Source organism: Tachypleus tridentatus, chromosome 6 (assembly GCF_004210375.1).
Source record: "Tachypleus tridentatus isolate NWPU-2018 chromosome 6, ASM421037v1, whole genome shotgun sequence".
In the NCBI taxonomy this organism is placed as follows: Eukaryota; Metazoa; Arthropoda; class Merostomata; order Xiphosura; family Limulidae; genus Tachypleus; species Tachypleus tridentatus.
Window position 1 is genome coordinate 47956919 of NC_134830.1, and position 12797 is coordinate 47969715.

A 12797-nucleotide genomic window follows, 5' to 3' on the forward strand; every position below is an offset into this window, starting at 1 on the left:
CCTTTGAAGATAACTTGTTTTTCTTTTAAGGTAAATCCACCCCTGAAGAAGGAAAACCACCTTCTAGAATTATTGCAGTTACCTAATTCATTGAAAAAGGAAAACTATCGCTACAGTTGTATAATGTATTTAAATTATTTATATTTTCGTTTACTAGTATGAGAATATATAACATCTAATGAGTCCTCCGACGAACTGAACTTTTATTTTCTTTATGTTATATAGGATGAGTTTGTACTTATTTTTACCAAAATAACATGAAATCTAGAAACTTTAATAAAGTATAATAGTTTACAAGATATAATAATATTATTACACTGTAGTTGCTACATGTAAACTAGTGAAGACAGAGACTGTTTGTTTGTTTGTTTTAATTTCGCACAAAGCTACTCGAGGGCTATCTGTGCTAGCCGTCCCTAATTTAGTAGTGTAAGACTAGAGGGAAGGCAGCTAGTCATCACCACCCACCACCAACTCTTGGGCTACTCTTGTACCAACGAATAGTGGGATTGATTGTAACATTATAACGCCCCCACGGCTGAAAGGGCGAGCATGTTTGGCGCGATGGGGATGCGAACCCGCGACCTTCAGATTACGAGTCGCACGCCTTAACACGCTTGGCCATAACAGAGACTGTCAGGGGTTTCTCCTACCACCAAACACTAATGTTGGGATTCTGAATGATAAACATAAGTCTAAAACATTTTTGTAAAAAGATAATATAGAACACTTTTATTACACTTTCGTTAACGGATATTCGTAACAAATGAAATTAGGCCTAGTCTACTCTGCTAGCTAAATGAATGCATATCACATATATATATCAGAAGCAGAGTCCCTGTCATGTATATTTTCGCTATATGTTGACACGTGAACTAACATGTTTTATCTTTCTGTTAGAACAAATATTATTAATTATCACATATAAATGTAGCGGTCTAAATAGTTTATGCAAGTAGAGTACTAATTGAAAAGTATATAAATCAAGTAACCAGAAAGACTCAATAAATCAAAAGGTCTCGGTTTTCGGTGAAAACGGTGTATTACGTCACTTCCTTTCAAAACATTAACTCTGTTACTTTGTTTTATTCTTCTGACAAAGACATTTGTAAGTGAAAAAGCTTTAACTGCTACTGCTAAAGTTGTAAACGATTATTTGATAAAACGCTAGTAATAAGTGAAGTCTAAAATGTTAATAATGAGGGAGTTAGGAAGAAAGAAAATCGCTAAATTATAGTTAAAATAAATAGTTCAGAGGAAAGAACGATCACTCACAGGCAGAAACTCATAAAATAAATTATTAGGAAACCTGCAAAACGAATTTTTTTTGTATACAGCTAACTTGTCGAGGAAAGTAACGAAAAAAATATGGACTAACGCGTTCAGACAACAAGATGACAAATCATTGAAAGTATTAGAAAAAAAGACGACTGATACCATCATAAATTAAGATGTAGTTAAAACATAAAGGCATGACTGACGAGAAAGGGTCATACAGTTTTATTACCAAAATTTGAAAGTCATAATTTGTTCACAAAGAAAGAACAGCATGACACTGGTATTAAATATCTGACGAATCAATCATCAAAGATGAAAATATACGTTTTGGTTGGATATAACCCAACCAATCAACAGGAACAACTAAATGATGCTGTCATTAGATAATTAACGAACCAATAAAGGACAGCTAATTCCTCCTGTAGATAATAAACCGTTGTCATTGCACATAAATATGGCATAGCATTGCATACGATAAACAATGAAGACGAAAATTGATCTTCGACAAACTGGAAAGTTTTACAATAAAGGTTATCAAACGCTAGCACCATTTCTTTTAATGAAAGCTACCAGAAAAGACAAGAGCTGAACAAAATGTTGAAGCTACAGTAACGAACTTTAGAAACTTTGATCTAATTCTTTAAATTGGTAGTCTAGTGGATGTGACTAGTTATACGTATCCACTGATGACATACATGGAAGTGTAGTGAATGTGACTAGTTAGACGTATCCACTGGTAAGATACATGGAAGTGTAGCGGACCTGACTAGTTACACGTAATCACTGGTGAGATCTATGAAAGTGTAGTTGATCTACTGATAATATACATGGAGTGTAGTGGATCTGACTAGTTGGACATATCTACTGATAAGATACATGAAAGTGTAATATATCTGACCATTTAGACGTATCTACTGATGAGATGCATGGAAGTGTGTTGGACCTGACTAGTTAGACATATCTACTGATAAGATACATAGAAGTGTAATACATCTGATTATTTAGACGTATCTACTGATACAATACATGGAAGAGTAGTGGATCTGACTAGTTAGATGTATATATTGGTAACATACATGGTAATGTAGTGGATGTGACTAATTAGATGTATCTACTGATAAGATACATGGAAGTGTAGTAGATCTGACTAGTTAAATGTAACCGCTGGTGAGATCCATGGAAATGTAGTGAATCTACTGAAAATATACATGAAAGTGTAGTGAGTGTGACTAGTTTGACATATCAACTGATAAGGTACATGGAAGTGTAATGGTTCTGACTATTTAGACGTGTCTACCAAAAAAAAATACATAAACGTGTAGTGGATCTGATTAGTTAGATGTATCTAGTGGTATATATATGGGGTGTAGTGGATCTGACTAGTTAGACGTATCAACTACTGAGATACATAGAAGTGTAGTGGATCTGATTAGTTAAATGTACATACTGGTAAAACACTTGAAAGTGTAGTGGATATGACTTGTTAGACGTATCTATTGGTAAGATATATGGGAGTGTAGTGGATCTGACTAATTAGATATATCTACTGGTAACGTACATGGAGGTGTAGTGGGGTCTGACACTTGGTTTTGTTATGTAACTTGCCATTCTCTCAAATATTTTACAGCCGAGTCGAGAGATGTTTGGACAATATGAACTTGTTACACTGAAAGAGTTAAGTTTGGAGTTGATGTTGAGGATGGTAAGCATTTGATCTCCATTTAGGTAACAGGGTTACAAATATGTCACATGAAAGATGGAACGTTATTAATTATAGTATTTAACTTATAAACCAAACGTTTAGCTGATTTCTTCGTAGAAAGAGCATGAAGCCGGCCTGGCGACGTTAAGTGAGTAGAGAGGGTAGCACGTCTTTAATGCAGGAATATGGGGTTACTGGATTAATTTTCATCTAATATCCAGATACCTACTGTATATTAAAGTATATGAAACTACGTACGTCACTCTTACTAGCCTGTTGTTTACTATGTATGAATTAGTACATCAATAGAGAATGAGAACATTATTGGTTTTAGAAGAAATTTGTTTCGTAATATTAAACTCCTTTTACATAACTATATATAAATAAGATATAAGTCAGTTTATATAAATAAGATATGTGTAAGATATAAATAAAACGATATAAATAAGATATAGGTAAGACATAATTAACATATAAATCAGATAATATAAATAACGTGCTATAAATAAGATGTAAATACGATATAAATAATGTGATATGAATAAGACGATATAATTAAGATATAAGTAAGATATAAATAGTTATATAGTTTATAAACTTTACAAACATTTTGAGATATCAGGTTAACAGTTAGATAAAAGGAAGAAAGTTCAACAGTTTAAGATATACTTAAGTGGGAGAAGGTCACTGGGTTAAGGTACTACAGTGTAGTGAAGTTGGAGAAGTTCACCTGGCAAAGGTATTATATTGTAGTAAAGTGAGAGAACGTCATAGTTTAAGCTATTATATTTTAGTGAAAAGGGAGAAGATCATCAGGCTAATGTATTTTATTGTCGTGAAGTGGGAGAAGGTCATCAGGCTAAGGCATTATATGGTTGTAAAGTGTGAGAACGTCATCAGGTTAAGTTATTATATGGTAATAAAATGGAAAAGTGTCATCTGGTTGAGGCATTATATTGTAGTGTAGTTACAGAAGGTTATGAGGCTAGGGTATTATATTGTAGTGTAGTTACAGAAGGTCATGAAGAAAGGGTATTATATTGTAGTGTAGTTACAGAAGGTCATGAAGAAAGGGTATTATATTGTAGTGCGTTAGAGAAGGTCATTAGGTTAATGTATTATATTGTAGTGTAGTTACAGAAAGTTATGAGGCTAGGGTATTATATTGTAGTGTAGTTACAGAAGGTTATGAGGCTAGGGTATTATATTGTAGTGTAGTTACAGAAGGTCATGAAGAAAGGGTATTATATTGTAGTGCGTTAGAGAAGGTCATCTGGCTAAAGTATTATGTTGTAGTGTAGTTATAGAAGGTTATGAGGCTAGGGTATTATATTGTAGTATAGTTACAGAAGGTCATGAAGAAAGGGTATTATATTGTAGTGCGTTAGAGAAGGTCATCTGGCTAAAGTATTATATTGTAGTGTAGTTATAGAAGGTTATGTGGTTAGGGTATTGTATTATAGTGTAGTTACAGAAAGTTATGTGGTTAGGGTATTATATTATAGTGTAGTTATAGAAGGTCATGAGGTTCGGGTAATTTGCTGTAGTGAAAAGTCATCCAAATAAAGAATTATTTTGAATGTTGTTGAACATGTTGTTACCGTTTTTTAAGACTAGTTTTTGCTGCCGACCTTTATCACAACAGAACTCATGAGTTTTTGGTAGTTTTCTGTTCACAGGAAATCGGACCTGGAGAACGTACTAAAACCCAAAGTTTACTTTTCATGTACAACCAAAGTATTGGTTTAAAGAGATCAGCCGTACGTAGTTCACATGACAACTGGGCTATATCAGTTTGTGCTTCTTGTTTAATTAATTAACTAGTTCGTGATACAGAGGTTAGTCAGCCTTGTCCTTATTTACAACTATGAACAGATAGATTATACCACCGGAAAGGGAGGAAGCTATTATTGGCTGTAAACAGGAAATGTTACGTAATTATTTATTCTACTTCTACTGAACCGTTACCATTTGTGATGTTCAGAATATTCAAGAAAGTATGTTAAACTGTTGGGATAGTTTGTTGGAATAAGAACAAGTCTTAATGTCTCTACTGTCTAATAATTTTTCATCAAGAAAATAACAAATCAAATTTCTTATTATGAGGTTAAAATATCCAATTGAATATTTTAGGCATGTCACAAAACTAGATGGATTTTTCCTATCAAACAACTCTATCAATTATTATTGTCACAAAACCAGATGTATTCTTCCTATCAAACAACTCTACGAATTATTACTCTCAAAAAGTAGATGAATTCTTACTATCAAACAACTCTATCACTTATTGTCGCAAAACCAGATAATTATCAGTCAATTATCAGTGTCACAAAATTAGATGGATTCTTCCTATCAAACAACTCTATCAATTATTACTGTCACAAAATTAGATATATTCTTGCTATAAAACAACTTTATCAATTATTATGGTCATAAAACTACGTCGATTATTCCTAACATAAAACTCTATAAGTTACTTTTGACACAAAACTAGATGGAATCTTCTTATCAAACAAATCTATCAATTATAACTGACACAAAACTAGACGGATTCTTCATATCAAACAACTATGTCAATTATTTTTGTCACAAAACTAGATGAAATCTTGCTATCAAACAACTTTATCAATTATTATTGTCACAAAACTAGGTGGATTCTTCCCACCATACAACTCTATCAATTCCTACTCTCAAAAAACTAGATGGATTCTTCCTATGAAACAACTCTGTCACTTATTATTGTCACAAAAACTAAATGAATTCATCCTATCAACCCACTTTATCGATTATTATTGACACAAAAACTAAATGGATTCTTCCTGTGAAACAACTCCATCGATTAATATTGTCACAACAACTAGATCGATTCTTGTTACCAAACAAATCTATCGATTATTATTGTTACAAAACTAGATAAAAACTTCCTGTAAAACAACTCCATCAATTATTATTGTCACACAACTAGATGGGTTCTTCCTATCGAACAACTTTACTAATTATTATTGTCAAAAACTATATGAATTCTTCTTATCAAAAAACTCTATCCATGATGACAAGAAAACCCACTTGTAGAGAAAATTATACATTTAAAAAAGACTGGCATGGGTAGAGAAGGCACTGATAGAGGAGTGAACAACGTTTCGACCTTCTTCGGTCATCGTTAGATTCACAAAGAAAGAAACGGTTACTGACCTGTAGCTGACCACATGTTTGAAGGCGGTTGTGTAATTGAGTGCAGGATGTAGAGCACGTCCTTTCTCTCAAACATCTATCTCAAATATTATTGTCAGAAAACTAGATCGATTCATTCTATCAAACATCTCTATCAATTATTATTGTTACAAAACTATATGGATTTCTCCTATCAAACTAATTTATCCATTATTATTGTCACAAAACAAGATGACTTCTTCCAATAATACAACTCTATCAATTATAGTTGTCACAAAATAAGATGAAGTCTTCCTGTGAAAGAAATATATCAGTTATTATTGTCCCAAAACTAGATGTATTCTTCTTAGCAAACAAATCTATTAAATATTGGCACACAACTAGAATAGTTCTTTCAATCAAACAACTCTATCATGTACTATTGTCACAAAAGAAGATGGATTACCATATAAAACAACTATATCGTTCATTATTGTCACAAAAGAAGATGGATTACCATATAAAACAACTATATCGTTCATTATTGTCACAAAACTAGAAGACTTATTTCTGTCAAACAGTTCTGTTGTTCTTCTTATCGAACAACTTTATCAATTATTATTCTCATAAAACTACATGTATTCTTCCTATGAAACAACTATTAATTATTATTGTCATAAAACTAAATTAATTCTTCATATCAAACAACTGTTGTTTATTATTGTCATAAAACAAGATGGATTCTTATTGCAACCAACTCTATCAATTACTTTTTTCAGAGAACTAGATGGATTCTTTCTGTCAAATATCTCTATCAATTCGTGATGACGAGAAAACCTACATGTAGAAAAAAATATATATGTAAAAGCAGCTGGTATGGGTATAGAAAGCTCTATGTAGAGGAGCAAACAATCTTCCGACCTTCTTCTAATTTTGGGACAATAATACTTGAGAGAGTTGTTTGACCTGAAGAATCCATCTAGTTTTGTGACAATAATAATTGGTATTGTTGTTTGATGGAAAGAATCCAACTAGATGTGTGACAATAGTATATGATCGCTTTGATTGCAAAAAAGAATTCATCGAGTTTCCTCACAAACATAATAAATCGTAGAATTATTTGATATAAAACGTCCATATAGTTTTGTGACAATAATAATTGATAGACTTGTTTGATATGAAGAATATATGTAATTTTGTAATAATAATAATTGATAAAGTTGTTCGATAGCAAGAACCATTCTAGTTGTTCCACAATAATATCCGATATACTTGTTTTCTAAGAAGAATCCATCTAATTTACACAGATTAATAGTTGACAGAAATGTATGACAGAAATAATCCATCTAATGTTTTCAAAATAGTATTTGATAGCGTTGTTTGATGTTAAAAATCCATCTAGTTTTCTACAATAATAATTGATAGAATTAGTTGCGAGCAAGAATCCATCTTGTTTTGTGGCAGTAATGTTCGATAAAGTTGTTTGATATGAAGAATCCATCTTGTTTTTTGATAATAATAATTGGTAGAGTTGTTTGATAAAAAGATTCATCTAGTTTTGTGACAATGATGATCAATAGAGTTGTTTGATATGAAGAATCCATCTAGTGTTTTGACAATAACACTTGATAGAGTTATTTGCTAAAAGAATCAGTCCACATTTGGGACAATAATGCTTGATAGAGTTGTTTGCTAAGAAGAATCCATGTAGTTTTTGTTCAGTTATAATTGATATTTTTCTTTTATAGAAAGACTCCGTCTTGTTTTGTGACCAGAATAATTGATATAATTCTATGATACGCTGAACCCATCTAGTTTTGTGACAATAATAACTGAAAGGCATGTTTGGTAGCAGGAATCCATCTAGTTTTATGACAATAATAACTGATAGGCATGTCTGGTAGCAGGAATCCATCTAATCTTGTGACAATAATAATTAATAGAGAAAAAATATATATGTAAAAACGGCTGGTATGGATAGAGAAAGCTCTATGTAAAGGAGCCAACAACGTTTCGACCTTCTATAAAAATTGTCTATCAATTATTCTCGTCACAAAGCTAGATGAGTTCTGCCTATCATAGAAGTCTATCAATTATTCTCGTCACAAAACAAGATGGAGTCTTCCTAGCAGACAAATATAGTAATTATTACTGCACAAAAACTAGATGGAATCATCTTAGCAAACAAATCTATGAATTACTCTGCACAACAATTTTTTGAAAAGTTTTGCTTCCTGAAAATGTTTTGCTGATTGTGACAGGTACCTAGTGGGTATGCACAAATATAGTTTTGGTTTTGCTTCATCACGTAAGAACTCTGAGAAATAGACAGTTAACTGTTAATCGGCAGTAACGTATTTAAATGCGTTTATGTTTCTAATACGCTATTATGTTCAACATAATTAAAAGTGCTTTGCTCCTGATTTTCATTTGTATTCAATGTCCGGTCATCACGTTGCGGTGTCCAACAGTAGTCAGCAAGCAGTGACGGATTCCAGTTGCCCTGATATCGTTTTTCTATTGTAGCAATGTCCTGGTGAAATTGAAGATTTCGATGAAACGGTACGTGATGGGCAAATTTGGATGTGATCTTTGTGATTCCAATAATCTATTAGGAACACCTAACAGTGTTCAAGAAGCAAAATCTTTGTTGAGTAGTGTTATTATTCTCACAAAAGCTAGATAAATTCTTACTGTTAAATAATTCTGTTAATTATTTTTGTCCCTAAATTGGATGGATTCTTTATAGAAAACAAATCTATCAAATATTATTGTCACAACTAGAATTATCCTACATACCGAACAACTTTATCAATTATTATTTTCACAAAACTAGATGTATTCTTCCTGTCAAACAACTATATCAATTATTATTGTCACAAAACTAAATAGAGTATTTTTTATCAAAGAAATCTATGATATACTATTGTCACAAATTAAGATGGATTCTTCATATGAAACAACTTTATCGTTTATTATTGTAAGTAAACTAAATGGATTCATTCTGTCAACAATATCTATCAATTATTCTTGTCAAAAACTATTTTGATGTTTTCTTTCAAACAACACTATCAATTATTATTGTCACAAAACTAAAAGGAGTCATCGAATCAAACAACTATCATGTACTAATGTCACAAAAGTAGATGAATTCTTCATATCAAACAGCTTTATGGCTCATTATTGTAATATAACTAGAAGAAATCTTTCTCTCAAACGTTTCTGTCAGTTATTGTAGTCCTTAAATTAGATGGATTCTTCTTAAAAAACTAATCTATCAAATATTGTCACACAACTAGAATAGTTCTTTTTATCAAACAACTCTATCATGTAATAATGTCACAGAAGTAGATGAATTCTTCATATCAAACAATTTTATCGCTCATTATTGTCGCAAAACTAGATGGATTATTTCTATCAAACAATTCTGTCAATTATTATTCTCTATAAATTAAATGGTTTCTTCTTAGAAAGCAATTTATCAAAAATTATCACACAACCAAAATTGTTCTTTCTATCAAACAAATCTATCACTTATTATTGTTATTTAATTAGGTGGATTCTTGCTATAGAACAACAATAATAATTTTTATTGTCACAAAACTAGATCATTTCATTCCATCAGACATCTTTATCAATTATTATTTTCACAAAGCTAGATTAATTCCTTTTGTCAAACAAGTCTATCAATTATTATTGTCAGAAAGCTAGATAGAGTCTTTCTATCAAACAAATATACCAGTCATTACCGTCCAAACACTAGATGGATTCATCTTAGCAAAAAAAACTATCAGTCGTTATTATTAAGAAACTAGATAGATTCTTACTTTCAAATAATTCTGTCAATTATTATTATCCCTAAGTTAGATATACTCTTCTTAAAAAACAAATGTATTAAGTATTATTGTGACACAACTAGCATGGTTCTTCCTATCAAACAACTCTATCAATTATTATTGTCACAAAATTCGATGGATTCTTCCTTGTAAACAAATCTATTATATAGTATTGTCACTAAACTAGATGGATTACTTCTGTCAGAAAATTCTACCAATTCTACAATTCTGTCCATCAATTATTATTGTTACAAAACTAGACAATTTTTTCTTCTCAAGCAAATTTATCAATTATTATTACAATAAAACCAGATGGATATTTCATATGAAACCACTCTATCAATTACAAACGTTACAAAACTAGATGGATTCTATTTAGCAATCATATCTAACAATTATGATTGTCACACAACTAGATGGGTTCTTCTTATCTAAAAATATATCGATTATTATCCTCACAAAACTAGACGAATTCTGCCCATCAAATAAATATATGACTTACTATTGTCACAAAACTATATAAAATTTTCGTATAAACAACTCTATCGTTCATTGTTATAAAAATAGATGGATTTTTTCTGTCAATACCATTGCCCCTAAATTAGATAGATTCTACTTAGAAAACAAATCTATCAAATATTATTGTCACACAAAAAGATTGGTTTTTACTATGTAACAAATTTATCAGTAGTTATTCTCACAAAACTACATATATTCTCTTCCTCTCAAACAACTCTATCAATTATTATGGTCACAAAACTATATCGATTCTTCATACCAAACAACTCTATTGTTCATTAATGTCATAAAAGTAGATAGGTTTTTTCACCAAATTCTATCAATTGTTATTGTGAGAAAGCTAGAAGGATTCTTCTTATCAAACGACCCTGTTAATTATCATTATTATAAAACTAAAGGGTTTCTTCATACCAAAAAACTGTAACGATTAATATTGTCGCGAAACTACATGGATTCCTCTTGTTAAACCAGATGTATCAATTATTTTTGCCACAAAACTAAATGGAGTGTTCCTATCAAACAACTGTATCATATATTTTTGTCAGAAAACTAGATGGATTCTTCCTGTGAAGTAACTCTGTGGATTAGTATTATCACACAACTAGATAGATTCTTCCCATCGAACAAGTCTATCAATTATTATTGTCATAAAACTAGATGAATTCTTATTATCAATGGTTTCTTTTACTATTGTCAATAAACTAGATGAATTTTATATGCAAAAACGGTTCGTTTGGGTTGAGAAAATATTTTACATAGAAAAGCGAACAACGTTTCGACCTTCTTCGGTCATCGTCAGGTTCACAAAGAAAGAGGTAACTAACCGGAAGTTGACCACATGTTTGAAAGGGGTTGTTTAACTGAGTGTCGGAATGTAGAGGACGTGTTTAGATGTTTGAATATATAATTTTATTTATTTTATTATATTAATATAGGTATAAAGGCGTTCCTTTATATTGGTTTATTTAGGGTTTAAGTTGTTGTATAAGTAAGGCTTCTTTAATTTTGCGTTTGTTTATGTTTGTTTATTTATTTAGTATTTGAGTGTTTTCTATGGTTATGTTGTGTTTATTTGACTTGCAGTGTTCGAAAACGTGTGAAGGTGACTTTTTATGTTCTTTGAATCTAGTTTCCATTTTTCTACTTGTTTCTCCAATATAGAAGTCGTGGCAGTTATCACATTGTATTTTATAAATAATGTTGGTGTGGTATTTGTCAGTGTAGTTTTTACATAGTATAGACCTCAGTTTTGTGCCTGGTTTTTGAATAAATTTGGTATTAACTGGAATGTCATATTTTGTTACTAATTTTTTGCCAAATGTTGGTTATTTGTTTGCTGATATCAGGAATATATGGTATACAGCAGTATATGGTTTAGTGATTTTTTGATTCGTGAGATATATTTACTTTAGTTGGTTGATTTTGCTCTCTGTCTAGGTGTGTACATATAATGTTTTCTACGGTTTGTGGAGGAAACTTATTGATGTTGATGAAGTATTATTTTATTTTGTCTAATTCATCGTTAATTTTATCTGGTGAGCATAGTTTTATGGCTGTGTTTATTTGGTTTCTTAGTATGTTGAGTTTTTGTTTTGTTTCATGTGCTGAGTCCCAAGGAATGTATAGTCCAGTATGGGTGATTTTTCGGTGGATTCCTGTTTTAAATTGCGTATCGGTTCTTGTAATTTTAAGGTTAAGAAATGATATTTGATTGCTTTCTTCCTGTTCACATGTGAAGTTGATGTTGGGATGTATAGAGTTAATGTGATTGAAAAAATTAAGTATGTGTTCTGTAGATTTGAATCCCGCAACCGTGTCATCTACATATCTGTACCAGTATAGTGGTAGATGTAATGCTGTGTTAATTGCTTGTGTTTCAACTCGTGTCATAAAAATATTGGCTAGAACTGGTGATACTGGGTTGCCGATGCTTAGGCCATTTGTTTGTATATAGTTTTGGTTGTTGAACATGAAGTTTGTCTTTATCGTGGTGAATTCTATTAGGGTTGCTAACTGGTTACAACCATTTCTATGGTTGGGTTAGGGTCTCAGATATAGAGTTCTAAGGCTATCTTGCAGGCTTCAGTGGTTGGAAATTCTGTAAAGAGGGATATAACATCGAAACTGGCCATTAAGGCTTTATGATTAAGTTGATTTAGATTAGACTTGAAATTAAAAGAGTCTTTGATGAATGAGCTGGCTGATGTTACATATTTGGAGAATGCCCATGCTATGTATTTACCAAGATTGTAATTAAACGATTCATATGTGGACATTATTGGTCGTAATGGACAATCTGGTTTATGAGGTTT